Consider the following 16335-nt stretch of genomic DNA (forward strand, 5'->3'; position numbering starts at 1 on the left):
TCAATTACTTTATTTTAATATTTACTATAAAGAATAACGAATAATACTACGCGGAATAGGATATTCATCACCTTCAACTCAAAAATTCCAACTATTTTGGAACTTTGTACTTCACAGCATGTTAATTTTTATCCTAAATCTGTCGAACTCGAGTCAGCTCGGGAACACTCGGCTCTTTCCGTTTATTTCTAGTCCGTGATACGCTAGAAAAAAGTAATCACGTGATGTAGTAATACGCGTGCAAGCATTTCTGTGACTACCGTCTGGTTAATGTTCATCTGTATTGTGGTGTGACATCGTATATGAAATTTATGAATTGATTTAATTATATTAAATATTCTGATAAAAAAAACAACTAATTTTTAAAAGTATCATAACCATGGCATTATCTGATTAGTGACGATTAAGTATTTCTCATTAAAAGTAAATATAAATGTATATTTTAACAGTGTATAAAATATAATTATTTCTCAACCAATTTTAATTTTATGAATCTTATTCGAATGGTTTTTATAATTTTGCATGTTTCTTATCAGTAAAACCGTAACTTATTTGTTATTTACGATCACTGTGCAATAAACTTAATTTTCAAAGATACATATATATATACAGAAAAAACTGTTTACTTGGTTCAAGAAAAATATTGTCTTCCGAATTTTCTTTCTTGATTTAATAAAAGTAAAACACTTGATTCAAAAACTTTTTTTTGGTTCAAGACAGTAAATTCTCTTACTCCAAAAAAATTTATGTTTGAAGCGAAATTGAAAATTTATTGGTTTAAGAAAAAAAATTCTTGGCTAAAGAAAATAAGTCATCTCTTACCAAAAAAATCAACGTTTTGAACGAAAAAAAGTTTAACTTCGGCCAAAAAACTTTTTCTTGCCCCAAGAAAAAAAATTTCTTACTCCAAAAAATCAAAGTTTTGGACGAAAAAAAGTTTACTTGGGCTAAGAAAAAATTTCTTGGCCCAAGGAAAAAATGTTCTTGCTCCAAAAAATAAACGTCTTGATTGAAAAAAAAAAAAAACCCTTGGGCCGAGAAAAAATCTCTTGGCCCAAGAAAAGAATTGCTTAAGTGAAAATAAAAGTTGGATTGGGCCAAGAAAAAAAAATTTCTTGCTCCAAAAGTTTGCTTCTTAATAAAGACTTGAAATTTTCTTAGTCAAAAATGTATTCTCTCACCGACGGGTTGACGTGTTAATTCTTTTTTTTTTTTTTTTTTTAATCTGAAACGTTATTTTTTTTTTTTTTTTTTTTTTTCCGAGCAAAATTATTCAAGACTTGAATTTCAAGTTAACTTTAATATTAAATATATAAGTCATGATGTATTATAGGATATACTATACTACAATTCAAAAGGGTACTTGTGGTTCTGTCAAATGACAGAAAAGTACTCGAACAAAATCGTAATGAAATTTGGGATATAACACTTCTGATATAAATGTCTTACCAGGGACACTACATGTCGTAGGCGCGATCTCGTGGCGAGCACCAAACTACTCCCGCTGCTGCTGTCTAGCACCGGTGACTTTCCCCTTCTCCATATCGATATTTTCTCCCAAGAAATTTTTTCTCTTGGCTTAAGCAACTTTTATTATCTTGGTCGGAGAATAAAAAAATACTTGCGTAAAAAGAATAGTACTTGTTCCGAGAAAATTTATTTTCTTCAACCAAAAAAATGCAATATTGCTACAAAAAATTAATGTATCTTGCTCCAAAAAAAATATCTCTTACTTTAAGAAATATAAACTCTTGAAACAAGTGAAAATTTTTTGATTTAAGCGTAAAAATATGTTGACGTGAGAAAAAAAAAATTTGATTCAAGATAAAAATTTGAAGATAATTGTTTACTTGGGGGCAAGTAAATTTTTATTTTCCGAATCGATCAAAAAAAATTTCTTGAATCAAGAATTTTTTCCTTGATTCAAATTAACTGTTTTTTCTGTGTATATGTATATATATATATATATATATATATATAAATATATTTATTTATTTATTTATTCTAAAAGAATGATCTATATTTTTGCTTTTCAATTTATTTTCCTTCGAACCTCAATTTTCTGAAGACTTGTTTTCAGTGGACGAAAGGGCTGTTAGTTAAGACGAGATAATGGGCTTCTGAGAAAGCAGATTTTATTTCTTATAATTACTTTAATAATTTAACTTCAATAAAAAATTGACGTATTATTTATAAATATTCATGGCATAAATTATATGATTGCAGGATATCAATCACGATATTTTAGAATGGTCAGTCAACGATATAGCGAGGTTAATATTTTTAATGCCCTATTAAAAATAAATTTTCATTATTTTATTTGATCATTAATGCAAAAATAATATTAACTAAAAATCAAATTTTTTATGTTACAGCAACCTAATGTAGATGATTTGGTGGATAATGAAAATTTGGTAAATGTAATTTCAAATTTGTTGGTGTAAAAATATGTTGCAAAATAATGACAATTGAAGTAAATTATTGAAATTATAATTTAATTTTACAGGCAGATGAGACGGAAGGGTTTTATGGAAAGTTACGGTACCATCAAAACATAGACCCTTATTTTATACAGTAATATACATTATTGTTGCAAATGACGATCATACTATGATAATTGTTAATCAATACAATGTAACTTACTATAATATGTATTTAAGGGCTTATTAAATTTTAGATGAATCTATAGTAGATGAATTGTTTTAGGTATTGAAGATTTATATGGATGTCATAATACTCATAACGTTTTTTCAAAAGATAGATCGTCTTACATCGCAAAAAATTATTGATAATCATTTATTATAATGTATAATAATAATAAAAACAAGCCGCGTCGAATGACACCTTAAAGTTCAAAATCGGTTCATCCGTTCAAAAGATACAGGTATTTACATACGTACGTACGTACGTACGTACATACATACACTCGGACATCATCTTGAAATTAGTCAGAATAGCTTCCTAGGACCTCAAAACGTCGACATCTGATGAAAATTCGATTTTCGTAAATCGGACCGAAACCAATAACTTCCCGAATTTTTGAAAATTTACAATTTTCTTAGTGGGAAGTTAAAAATAATAATAGTTGTACTGTTTATGACTTCGCATTAAGAGTCGTGCAAAAAAAAAAATAAAATGTTTTTTTTGAAACACCCTATTAAAGATAATTTCATCATACTATTAATATAGGAATTATATTTTATACTTTTTCATTAATTAAAATCAAGTATTGAATGTCAAAAAGTGGAGTAGTGGCCACAAATTGTACTTCTACCCTATTGGTAACTGATCTAGTATTTTGTTATGAAACGTACGGTCATAGATCGAATGGCGTAGTACTATTCAGTAGTACCCGCACTAGTAAAGCGGTTTTTTCTAGCAAGTGCTGTCGGTTTCATGTCAACTGATTCCGGACAACTGATCCCACCACTCAGGACGTCATTTATTTGTACCTATTGTTTTATTATTGTATATCAGTATATAATAAGGGATCAGTTGTCCTGAAATCAGCTCTCTGTAGTAATTAAATAATGCTGTTAAGCAGAAAAATATGTGTTCATTCGCACACATGTGAAGCGTTCTACACTTTCGTATTATGAGGAAAGAGAATTAGGATAGGAGGAGATTGGGTAGGATAAGGAAGAAACCTTCTCAATGAAAAGTCTAAAAACAAATTTAAAAAAATATGGATAGTCCGAACTGGAAGATGAACCCAGACCATGTCATAGTTACGCGCCGAGTGCTCTCCGAGTTGAGCTATCCGAGCCTATGCCATATTCTGTTCATTACATATCCCTTACACTGGGATCGATATATATCGCGGAATAAGACTGCTGGAATCAGTTAACAGTACACTAAGTGTTCACCAAGCTAAACTATAATTATAATAAAAAACTAGAATAGTTACTAACATCTTGCGCAAGTTATTCAAAAAAAATAAATGGTCTAGACTATTTTAATAGGAATCGTCTTCATAAAATATTGATATGTATTTTCGATTTAATTTAATAAATTTAATTTCTTCTATATATTTAAAATTATGGTGGTTGAAAATTATAACTCTAATTATTCACCTCATTTTAATTAAAAGAATAAAGACCTCAATGGCATTGTAATTTTCCGATAGATAGAACTGGTCGTCAAGTTCGTTGGTGCTGACAAAATCCGTATTTTTTATTTAAAAAATGATTATTTCATAGAACAATTGAACTACTCGATCAGTCCCTTTCAATTATAACAAATAATGAACCAAAAAAATTAACAACTGGTCTTCATTAAGCAATTGTATTTTTTTATGATTTATAAGCGAGAAAATACATACCGAAAATTTCCTCAATGACTTTTCTTCTTGAATTCTTAGATAATTGTAGCAAAAAAAAAATAGATTAAAATAGATTTATGGTACAAGCGCGACAGGCTTGAAAATAATTTTTTAGGAGAAGTATGGGGTGGAAGTCGCGAAATTTATGAAACTATAAACCAAATCACGTCTTCCTGGTGGAAATTTTTCGGAATTTGATCTGAAAAATTCAGTTCTAAAGTTCTAAAGATTTTTTCACAGTTCTAAAGACTTTTTCTGAGAAAAGTTTGAAAAATTTCCACCAAGGCTGCTTATAAATTATTTGTTGTATTCTTTGGGTATTTGAAATACGGGTAATTGCGAATGTTTGAACAGAAGGCTTAATTCAGATGGAAATAATTAGCACCCGAATCAATTTTTGCTAAAGACAGACAATATCAGGTTAATAGCAAAAAACAAAATCAGGAAATTATATGAGCCCAAAATTTCGACTTCAGTCAAAAGAAAGATAAAAAAAACTTATGATTTAGTAAAAAAAATATATCATGCAAAAAGACACTCACCACACCGTGAAATATCCAGAGCAGCAGACGATTCTTTCAATTTCTATAACAAAGAAAACAAAATTAATAATTTTTTTAAGTAAAATAAGAATTTTCGATGATTTTTTTCATTGATTTAAAAAAAAATTTACCTCGGCGGACGTATTTCTGCGCTTCCAGCATTCGGATCCAGCATAAGATATTCATGATAATCGGAATCAATAATTAATTTTACTCCAATTAATCTCTCACTGAGGTTTATTTTCCTCTCAAAGCATTTTTGCACCAACTGAAAATTTCATAAAAAATAATTAACAAGAGACAAATAATTAATTTTTAGTCCTGCGTAAAATATTATGATCCTGAAGTTAGAAGACAATTAACAATTTTCAGATTTTTTTTTCAATAAATCAATTACAAAAAAAATAAAAATGTGCATATGTAGAAAATTCAAAAAGCTATAGGTGCAATTTTTTGAAAAATTTTCTTCGTTATAATTTATCGTGTTTCAAAAAAATAAAAAAATTATTAGACTTCGGCTAACTTAAGTGTCATAAAATATTTCTAATAATTGAAAATTGTTGTTTTTCAATTTCCTAGAATGTGATAATAAACACAAAATTTAAATTAATTACCGGAACACAAGTGAAGGCAATGATGATGAACAATCATTCGAGCAAGTAAATACTCAAGACATCCAAAATATATACAATCTATTATCGATATTAAATATCCAGTCAATCGTATCAATTAACAGCAACACACAAACTTGATGACTTATGAAGCTGTCAAGACATAATTTATTTACTATATATTTAAATAAATGAGGAAAAATAATTAAACAATTAATTGTTACCAAGACAAAGGGGTTAAATGATTGCCGTCAACTTCTCAACCGTGTTCTGCTTGCGGTCGTTCTTTTAACGGCGACTTTCATAAGCTATGGCGCTGACGTCTAGTTTCAGAATTTGAATTATTTTCTGAGCGGCCATTTTTATTTCCAACAATTGAAGCTCAGTTACAAAAAATCTCTGTTAAAATTTTTAAAAATCGTTTTTGAATCAAGTGTTTCATTTTTATGAAATCAAGAAAAAAAATTCGGAAGACAATATTTTTCTTAAACCAAGTTAACTGTTTCTGCTGTGCAGTATTCTTGAGAGTGGAACCACAGTATAACCAGAGCAAATCTAGAGTAGAACCGAAGTGTATTACAAGTGTCCTCAAAGTGTAGAGTAAATTAATAGTCAAAATTCAGAGTGAATCCCGAAAAAGTTTAACAAAAAAAAATTCAAAACAATGCTCAATTATATTCACAAAAGTGATTTTGGAATGTCTAAAAAACATTTAAAAAAGAAATTTTTTTTCTTTTTATAAAATTGTGAATGACCGTGAAGTTAGCCGACACCCGCCATTTTAAAAATGAAAAAGCTTATAACTTTAGAAAAAAAAAAAATTTTCTAATTTAAAAAAAATGCTCGTGTAGATTTTTCAATTTTCTAGACGAGTATTTTTATAAAAAGATCAAAAAATAAATACTCGAGGTACAATTTGAAATTAAATTTTAAGATTACTTATTTTGTATTCAAAAAGTTTTACAAACCTCATTACTTTTCGATTTTTATATATAATTTTTCGAAATCTAGACGAGTATTTCTTTAATTCTTCACTTTTCCAATTTTTTAATCTGGAAATTAACCGTTTTCGAATAAAATGTCTTGTAATTTAAAAGAAAACAAAAATTTTGAAATTTCGAAAAAATACTCGTGTAGAGTTTTCAATTTTCTAAACGAGTATTTTTTTTAAACGATCAGAAATACTAGAATTGTTATTTTAAATAAAAATTCATAAATTTATAATTAATCAAAAGCTAATTTGTTTTTAAAATTTATAGTCGGAGGCTCCCGTATTTATGACTACGAGAGTGTACTTACGACAGAATTAAAAAGCTTTGACGCTGTTTACAAATTTTGAAATTTCAAATAATATTATATATATATATATATATATAATAGGGTGATTCATTTCCGCAAAAGTTTTTTTTTTTAAGTGCTCAAGCAAAATCTCAAATCTCTGGGTCTATATTTTCTATGGGATTTCTATGGGAGTTCTCTGGGATTTCCAGAGAATTTAACTGGCGATAATTCTATTTTTTTTTACAACACCGAGTGCTGAGTCTATATTTTCTATGGGATTTCTATGGGATTTCTCTGGGATTTCCAGAGAATTTAACTGGCGATAATTCTATTTTTTTCTTACAACACCGAGTGCTGAGTCTATATTTTCTATGGGATTTCTATGGGATTTCTCTGGGATTTCCAGAGAATTTAACTGGCGATTTCTAAGACTCTTTTAATCGAAAGTAACAGATAATACCGGAGGAAAAAAAATATTAGAGTCCTAGATTGAGCAATCTTCATCTAAAAAAAAATTTCTCACCAAATATGAGCTCTTAATTCCAATGCTACGTACTTGCCATTAGATTTCAAAGATTTTCCATTTAGAATACACGTAAATTAAATTACTTTTTTTTTAACTTTCTAATACTCAGCTGCGTTTCATGATATCAAGGCGGTTTTGGTAGCAAATTGTAGGGTATTTGGTGTTCTTCAAAAGTGCCCATAGTTACTTATAGCTGTAATTCCAGCTGTTTCATCTGTGTCCGTTGCGGAACTCATTTTTCCTATGAAATTGACCTTTATTGGCTTGCAGAACATAAACCACTGAAAGTACATCAAAAATGTTGATAGAAATTTTATAGGAAATTTTATTTCCTTCGAAAAAAGTCCTACGAGTCAAGTCGCTAAAGTCCGAGTTATAATTATTTTAATAATTTGAAAAATATAATATAAAAAAAAAATTATAATTGATATTGTTTAATTAATTAATTTTTATTTAAAATAACAATTCGAATATTTTTGATCGTTTAAAAAAAATACTCGTTTAGAAAATTGAAAACTCTACACGAGTATTTTTTCGAAATTTCAAAATTTTTGTTTTCTTTTAAATTACAAGACATTTTATTCGAAAACGGTTAATTTCCAGATTAAAAAATTGGAAAAGTGAAAAATAAAAAAATTACTCGTCTAGATTTCGAAAAATTATATATAAAAATCGAAAAGTAATGAGGTTTGTAAAACCTTTTGAATACAAAATAAGTAATCTTAAAATTTAATTTCAAATTGTACCTCGAGTATTTATTTTTTGATCTTTTTATAAAAATACTCGTCTAGAAAATTGAAAAATCTACACGAGCATTTTTTTTAAATTAGAAAATTTTTTTTTTTTCTAAAGTTATAAGCTTTTTCATTTTTAAAATGGCGGGTGTCGGCTAACTTCATGGTCATAATTGTGAGGGTACCACGTTTTGCCTCTTCTTTCCTTATATCTTAGAATACATAAAAAATACATGTATGAATTTTAAAAAAATATATATTTCGAATACATTAAAAATATATAAATATTCTACATAGCATTATTTACCATTTTACGACAAATTAGTCTGGTTACTATATGTAGAATAGTAATCATTACAATTCTTTTCTCGCCATGTATGTATCGAATCTGGATACACTCTGGAAACATGATGGTAAAAGGGCACAAAACCACTCTGGAAACAGCATGAGTGCATACCCTGATTAAAAACTCCGATTGAAACCGCTGATTTCCGATTGAATCCGATTGACTCCGATTGAATCCGATTGGTTCCGATTGAAATCCGATAGACTTTCAATCGGAATTAATTGGTTTCAATCGGAGTTTTTAATCAAGGTAATGTTATCAGAATATTTCCAGAGTCATTTTAAAACCGCAAGGGTTGCCCTAATAAGGCAAACCTTATAGTATCCTAACAAGGTCCTTATGGTACTTCAGGCAAATCAGGAAAAAATTCTAGTCGGGTTACTTCAAATGGAAAATCCATTATTTACTTAGTGATCTCATTTTTCCCGCCGTCCCTCTACACGGAGAAAATTTTATGGTAAAAGTTATCATCGAGTTATAGTACAATTTTAAAACTGAATTTTACGATAGAAAATATCATTTAAATTATTAAATAAACAATCTGAATTGTAGTAGGGAAAGAGGGGAGGGGGGGGGGGGCAAAATGGGCCCCTTAAGAAAAAATTTTCAAATCCTCCGTTTTTTTTTACTTGTTTTACTTTTTTTTTACTCCCTTGCCAAGTTTTTAACCTTTATTTGTTCTGTCCATTAAAAATAAAAAATCCTGAAAAGTTGAGTAAAACGGGCCCCCAACAAAACTCAATGTATGTTTCTCGCTTGTTTTATGTTTTAAAACTTTTTACTATGTATTTAGTATGAAACAGAGTTTATAGTGAAGATTTGGACCTTGAAATAACTTAATTCAAAGTTTTCTGTTGAGTTACTATTCGATTAATTCGAAAAAATTATATTTTCGCGCCAAAACATACACGGAAAAAAATTAATCGTGAATGCAACATGATGCAGTCTTGGTAAATAAACATGATGAAATCATGTTGCATTCACATGATTTGTCATGTTTCGGCTACATGATAATCATGTTGCGGTAACATGAGAAAATCATGTGAATGCAACATGATTTGTCATGTTTCGGCTACATGATAATCATGTTACGGTAACATGAGAAAAATCATGTTGCATTCACATGATTTGTCATGTTTCGGCTACATGATAATCATGTAGCCGAAACTTGACAAATCATGTGAATGCAACATGATTTTTCTCATGTTACCGTAACATGATTATCATGTAGCCGAAACATGACAAATCATGTTGCATTCACATGATTTTCTCATGTTACCGCAACATGATTATCATGTAGCCGAAACATGACAAATCATGTGAATGCAACATGATTTTTCTCATGTTACCGCAACATGATTATCATGTAGCCGAAACTTGACAAATCATGTGAATGCAACATGATTTTTCTCATGTTACCGTAACATGATTATCATGTAGCCGAAACATGACAAATCATGTTGCATTCACATGATTTTCTCATGTTACCGCAACATGATTATCATGTAGCCGAAACATGACAAATCATGTGAATGCAACATGATTTTTCTCATGTTACCGCAACATGATTATCATGTAGCCGAAACTTGACAAATCATGTGAATGCAACATGATTTTTCTCATGTTACCGTAACATGATTATCATGTAGCCGAAACATGACAAATCATGTTGCATTCACATGATTTTCTCATGTTACCGCAACATGATTATCATGTAGCCGAAACATGACAAATCATGTGAATGCAACATGATTTTTCTCATGTTACCGCAACATGATTATCATGTAGCCGAAACATGACAAATCATGTGAATGCAACATGATTTTTCTCATGTTACCGCAACATGATTATCATGTAGCCGAAACATGACAAATCATGTTGCATTCACATGATTTTCTCATGTTACCGCAACATGATTATCATGTAGCCGAAACATGACAAATCATGTGAATGCAACATGATTTTTCTCATGTTACCGCAACATGATTATCATGTAACCGAAACATGACAAATCATGTGAATGCGACATGATTTCATCATGTTCATTTACCAAGACTGCATCATGTTGCATTCACGATTAATTTTTTTCCGTGTATAATGTTTCAAATAAACTGCGCAAGTTCAAATAACTTGTTACAGAAACTAATAATTTGAAAACTTACTTGATTATATTTTAATCACTCGTTGTAACAACTAATAATATCATTACTTGATTACTTATATTTTAATTATTTTCGTTTATACACTGTAAAAAGAGCGGTGTTAAAAATGGACTCGTGTTAACTCCGCCCGGTGTAAAAATGAAATTACACCGGTGTAGGAGGAGTAATACACCGGTGTTAAAAATACCGGTGTTAAAGCGGGGTAACCGGAGTAAAACCGGTGTAAAAGCGGGGAACCAGTGTAAAAGCGGAGTGATACCGGTGTAAAAGCGGGGTAAATTGCGTCCGCTTGGAGTATTAACTTTAAAGATTATAAAACACAAAAAACGTTAGTTCTTTATGAAAATTAATGAAGAATATCATTTATTAACAAGTATAGTGATCGAGTAAGTAAAAATATTCACAAAGTAAAATATTTTATGACCGGTAAAGAATATCTACATCGGCGGCGGCGTTATTTTAACACCGGTTTAGAATATTTACACCGGTGCCGGCGTTATTTTAACACCGGTACAGAATATTTACACCGACGGCGTTATTTTCACACCGCTTTCGGGGGTAAATTTAACACCGATAATTTTAACACCTACACCGCTTGGACTTACCCCGGTGATTTTTTACAGTGTATAGAATAAATTGTTTTAAAAAAAATATATAGTTAGTAATGCTGTTGTACTCGTGAACTAGTTTGCCCCTTATCATAATTTTTTAATCATTTCAGTTAAAAAAATCTGGGCGTCGGTTGACCCTGCGGGCCAGCCCCAAAACTTCCCGCTGTTTTTGTGAGTACATTTTCGAGCTCTTCGAGCTCGGTAATACTTTTGTATACCAGTTTTCAAAAAAGACTTTTTTCAGCATTTCTTTTTCCCACGATATCTCGCGAACGAATTGACCGATTTTGATGGTTGAGGCGGCAATAGACGCGTTTTATTAAGTTCTAGAGCTGAATAGATTTTGAAATCGAATGATTCAATTTTTTTGTAGATATCCGAAAAAAACGGTTTTCACTATTTCTTTAATCAACGATATCTCGTGAACGAATTGACCGATTAAGACGGTTGAGGCGGCAATCGACGTGTTTTATCAAGTTCTAAAGCTGATCAAATTTTGAAATTGATTTATCGAGTCGTTTTTAAGAAATTTCAAAAAAACCAAAAAAAAAATTTTTTTTATTTCTTTCGTCAACGGTTTCTCTCGAACGACTGAACCGATTTTTATGGTTGAGGTGGCATTCGATGCGGCTTATAAAGTTTTAAAGCTGATTAGATTTTGGAATCAATCCATCAAGCAAATTAAAAGTTATCCAAATAAAACATTTTTGAAAAAATTTTATTTTTGAAATATCTCTGAACGCACCCTACCGATTAAGTTCAAATTTTTACGGCTTCAAAATATTAATAAGCCGCGTCGAATGACACCTCAAAGATCAAAATCGGTTCATCCGTTCAAGAGTTATGAATATTTACATACATACATACGTACGTACGTACACACATACATACACTCGGACATCATCGTGAAATTAGTCAGGATAGCTCCTAGAACCTCAAAACGTCAAAATCTGATAGAAATTCGGTTTTTGCAAAACGGACCGAAACCAATAACTTCCCGAATTTTTGAAAATTTTCAATTTTCCTAGCGGGAAGTTAAAAATTTTAGGAACCCGTTTGGCTAAAAAATATTCGTAGGTTTTCAAAGTCTAGGCAGCCCATTTTACCCCCCCCCCCTCCCTCCCTCCCTCCCAACACTTTTCATGTTAAAAGTGTTGAAGGGCCCATTTTACTCCCAAGTATTTCGAGGCATCAAAAATTTTAGTGGGCCCATTTTGCTACCCCCCTTCCCCATCTACCAACTATATGGTAAAATTTACAATTATTTATGATCATCAGAAATTATAACTTTTATTATCTTCAATAATTACTACTATTATCAACATCGTAATTCTTAATAGCCTGATGGTAATAGTTACTATCAGCCTAAATAATGATTACCATCTAAGCTAATAAAAAATTTTAATGTCAGCTTTATATAGTCTGACGCTTGTCTATGTGTAATTTGTTTAACTGTGGAAGTGATTAATTTAACCCGTCAACACTCCCGTTATGAGCATTTTGCTCACAGGACACTATTCAACTTATAGGATGTCGCTGTCGCGCAAGTGAGACACTAAAAGTCACGGGAGTGCTGACGGGTTAATACACACACACACACACACACACACACACACACACACACACACACACACACACACACACACACACACACACACACACACACACACACACACACACACACACACACACACACACACACACTCGAGCGACTCATGCACACGCACATTCTTAATTATGAATTTTTACAACTTTGAATGGTTACAGTTATACTATCTTCGGTTGTAACAAATATAATCATTAATAGTTAGAATTACCATCATCTTCGATAGTAATTGTCACCACCATCATTTGTTACTGTTATCATTTTTAATAGTAAAACTAATCATTAAAACCACTGAAAAATGTTACTACCATTTTAGATAGTTAAAATTAAAAATTTGGTATTGTAGATAGTATCATAAAATTCTCTCCGTGTATATATATTTAAAATAATCCAGATACCATAGAACATGTACGTTTCATATTAAACATAATTTAAAATGGGGTTAAATATATACTTATAGAAATACTTTATAACATATAATATTACGTGTTGAAATATTAAATATAAGTGGACACTCCATCTTCAATAAATAATTAATCTGATGAATCAAATTTAGTCGGGGTCAGACTTGCTATTATTGTGAATTCATCCTTATAATATATCTTTCTCTCAGCCATTCTGTCTTAAATTAAAAGTAGATAAAGCTAATAAATCTTTGATCAAATGATAAAATTTTAAGTTATCAGAGTCAGTCGAGACGATTCGCAAGAATAGTTAGCGATCATTTATTCATTGAAATGTATTTAAAAAATTATACCCAATTTAATCGCCGGGATTTCTTTTGTTCAATGTCCTGATTAAGGTTCTGACTAAAGACGCGAAACTTGAATCGCGAATTACAAATTAAGCTAGCAGAAGAGCAGTCTCATTAATCGTTAGTTAAAGAAATTGGTCGATAAATTAACAGATTAATGCAATGATATTTTTTATTTATTTATTACTTATTACATTTCGTTACTTTATATTGAGGTTTTTAAGTAATTTTTCTCAGCCATAAATTAAAAAAAATAAAACTTACGGTCACGGAACACATGGTGCACATTTCATTACTCGAAAGTAATTTGTTAACATAAATTGTAACCCCTTGGAAAAAAAAAAAAAAAAATATTGTCACAAGCTTTGGTCGAATCTGGTTCCTGTGGTTTAAGTATCCAGTTATGTGTACATTTTTATTGTCTGACCTTTTAAAGGACTTGTAAATCAAACATATGTCAGTTTAGACACTGAAATTTTTTTAATGCAGAAATATTTTTAACCCCTAGAAAAAAATTATTTTGGTTCCAAAAATCTAGTATTTGAATGAAAACTCTAGTTTTTAATATAAGTATATTTTTATTGTTTAACTTGTTTGAGGGTTTGGTATTAAAAAAAAAAAAAAAAAAAAAAGGATGAAAATAAAAATGTTTCATAAATCATGAAGAAAGTATATGAACACACTGCATGGGCTAGAATTTTTTTTTTCTTTCACAATTTTGGTAGTAGAAAAAGTAAAATCTCGAAAAATGAACTAGAACGTACGAGCTAGTAAGGTTTACATTTTTTTACTTATAATATTAAGAAAATAGAGAAAGTAAAGATAGAATTCTTTTAAGTATTGAAATAAAAAAAATATTAAATAAGGAAATATGAGTATGATAGAGATGAGATGAAGCGTACAAAAGAGCATGAAGTCTAGTTACGCAGGCTGAGTATTAACAATGATTATTATGCAAGATTCGACGCCTTACCGAGGAGTTTCGTATTCAAAGTTGCGGTCTTTACTCGTACCTGCGACCATCACTGGTTTATGGGTTCCTGGGTCACTTTAAATGCATAGTGAACCACTACGCTATTACCCCAGAGAACACTTTATTGAAGACACAGTAACTACCTACATAGCTGTCAAACAATTATTAAGTTATTAACTAATTTATTTATTTTATTTAAGTTAAAGTTCAAAGTACAATAAAATTCGATATTATTTGACTTTTTGGCGAAATTATTAGACTTATAACAAAATGTCATAGGACCTTTTTTGTCGGCAATTCCATTTCCTAAAAATTATCTTTTGAATATTTTTCAAAATTCCGATATATTCTTTAGTTATTTGTATTTGAACATCAATTTCTCTTAAAAAATCGTATTCTAATTTTGATTGACTGTAAAAATATAAATTGTAGATTTATTTACCTAAATTTTGTATCTATGATTATTAAATCATTAAAAAAAATTCACGTTCACTTATTCAATATTTTACTGATCAGTATAAAAATGTTCCCATTATTAAACAAACTTTTTTAGTGAAAGAGTACATAATATTAATCTGTGATTGTCTCTTAAATAAGGACATTAATTTTTTTCAATGATTTGATAATCATAGGTAAAAAAATTAAAGTAAAAAAATCTACAACTTTTATTTTCACAATCAAAATCAGAATACGATTTTTTGAAAGAAATTGATGTTTAAATGCAAATAACTAAAGAGTATAACAGAATTTCGAAAAATTTTTAAAAGATAGTTTGTAGGAAATGAAATTATCTACAAAAAAGATCCCATGACATTTTGTTATAAATCTAATAGTTTCGCCAAAAAAGTCGAATAATATCGAATTTTATTTTACTTTGAACTTTAACTTTAAAAAACTTATGAACAAGTAGATTTATAAAATTGTCAACGAGAAAGAACCGTTAGTAAAACACCCTCAGCGCTTTCGCGCTTGAGGTGAGCAAAATGATAAGTGCCTTTTTTTGTAGAGCGTTCAATTTCCTATGAAAGTGTATATTGATCTATTCGATCTATTGATCTGTTAAGGAATTGAAAATACTCAAAGCTTAAAAAAAATTTTTACTAAATTTGAAAAAAAAACTTACAATCAAAAAAAATAATCTCAAAATGTTAAAAAAAATCCAAATTTTTACATAATTCTAAGGAAAAATTACAACATATTATTTAGAATAATCATTTCTGTGGATTATAAAAATTACTGCATTCAAGATAAAATTTACTAGCGACGAAAGGAAAATTACAATGAACCAATCATTTGTACTATTGTACTTAGCAAATATTATTTAACGCGGTTTGCGAAAGATGTATTCTGGCAAGTAATTTTTTACACCCCATATAGTAATTTTGTCAGGCGTTCATATACTACCCAACTCTGACGAACAGGACTTATACACACACACACTACGCGTCTGAAGGTTGAATGGTAAATCACTTTTACGACACGCAGATGCACACAAGCTCAGACATATACGTGTATGAACGCAGAGTAATTTGCTTATAATCGAAGCTTGAAAATAAAATTACTTGCCTGACGTTGGGATCGAACCAGGTCCTCACTGTTTCTTCACACCCTGACCAAGTACGTTAACAGCCCAGCCACAATGACGATTAGAAATTCTAAATTTATAAAGTATATGGGTAGGATACAGCGTCAATAGCATCATATACCCTGAACTAAGAATTACAATCTCAAATAGTAATTTTATCTCCCGGAGTAGCAATTTGTCTTATCGACATTCTAAAATGTACTCTACCTCCGTAAAATTACATTGGAGATGTAATATTTATCAACAACGAAACAAAAATTACGACTAATATACTAACTTTTAA

The 16335-nt window shown here is 30.0% G+C and overlaps 1 long non-coding RNA gene across 2 annotated transcripts; it reads left to right on the forward strand.

The window, feature by feature from the left end:
* The first annotated feature begins 284 nt into the window (after positions 1-284).
* LOC130675060 (uncharacterized) lies at positions 285-2611 on the forward strand. Of its 2 annotated transcripts, none has more exons than XR_008991199.1 (4): positions 285-423; positions 2227-2273; positions 2376-2414; positions 2507-2611. It is a non-coding gene; the product is annotated as an uncharacterized LOC130675060 (long non-coding RNA). The 2 variants fall into 2 exon arrangements; XR_008991200.1 differs by having other exon boundaries at positions 2376-2420; positions 2507-2602.
* Positions 2612-16335: the final 13724 nt, after the last annotated feature.

This window comes from Microplitis mediator, chromosome 9 (assembly GCF_029852145.1).
Source record: "Microplitis mediator isolate UGA2020A chromosome 9, iyMicMedi2.1, whole genome shotgun sequence".
NCBI classification, from domain to species: Eukaryota; Metazoa; Arthropoda; class Insecta; order Hymenoptera; family Braconidae; genus Microplitis; species Microplitis mediator.